This window comes from Penaeus monodon, chromosome 33 (genome assembly GCF_015228065.2).
Source record: "Penaeus monodon isolate SGIC_2016 chromosome 33, NSTDA_Pmon_1, whole genome shotgun sequence".
Classification (NCBI taxonomy): domain Eukaryota; kingdom Metazoa; phylum Arthropoda; class Malacostraca; order Decapoda; family Penaeidae; genus Penaeus; species Penaeus monodon.
Genome location: NC_051418.1, coordinates 29,116,932 through 29,117,455, shown reverse-complemented (window position 1 = coordinate 29,117,455; position 524 = coordinate 29,116,932). Strand labels below are relative to the sequence as shown.

The 524-nt window shown below is 40.6% G+C and overlaps 1 protein-coding gene across 1 annotated transcript in view; it reads left to right on the top strand.

The window, feature by feature from the left end:
* Positions 1-14: 14 nt before the first annotated feature.
* LOC119594209 overlaps positions 15-524 on the top strand; it is a 40,373-nt gene continuing 39,863 nt past the window's right edge. The window contains exon 1 of the mRNA XM_037943280.1: positions 15-334. The gene's annotated coding sequence lies outside the window, so the exon portion shown is untranslated. The remainder of the gene's footprint in view (positions 335-524) is intronic.

Sequence of the window (524 nt, the reverse complement as noted above, 5' to 3'; positions counted from 1 at the left end):
TGGAACCGCTACTATACGGTGCCGGCGCGCCAGCTTCTAGACCACCTGGGAACAGCGACAGGCAATCAGCTGTTGCCTGGTAATTCCCAACGCCAGACACATTAGTTCTAGTTGTTCACCGATTTATATCCACCAAACATAATCAGTCCATCCGGCTATAATGTGAAAAGTTTTTTTTTTTATGCAGTCTCCAACGCGTTGCCGGGAAACCAGCTTGACATGAATATTTAAGGGGAAAAAATCGACGCGTTGGGACCTATTTAATACAAGGATAGTGCCATGAGATGCAGGTTGCGGGTGCTCACTTTTCTACAGACTGAATCACGCCCACCCGGTAGGTAGAGTTGTTTGTGTCTACGAAGATTATTGCGAGATGAAGCAGAAACGTAATAGAGAATAATATACATGAGCAATAAAATGCTGATGCAGTCGTATAAAAAGATAAATAAATAATAATAATATAGTAAAAATATGAAAAATATGAAAATATGTTAGCCAGATACTTCCATGACAAGAAAAGAGGT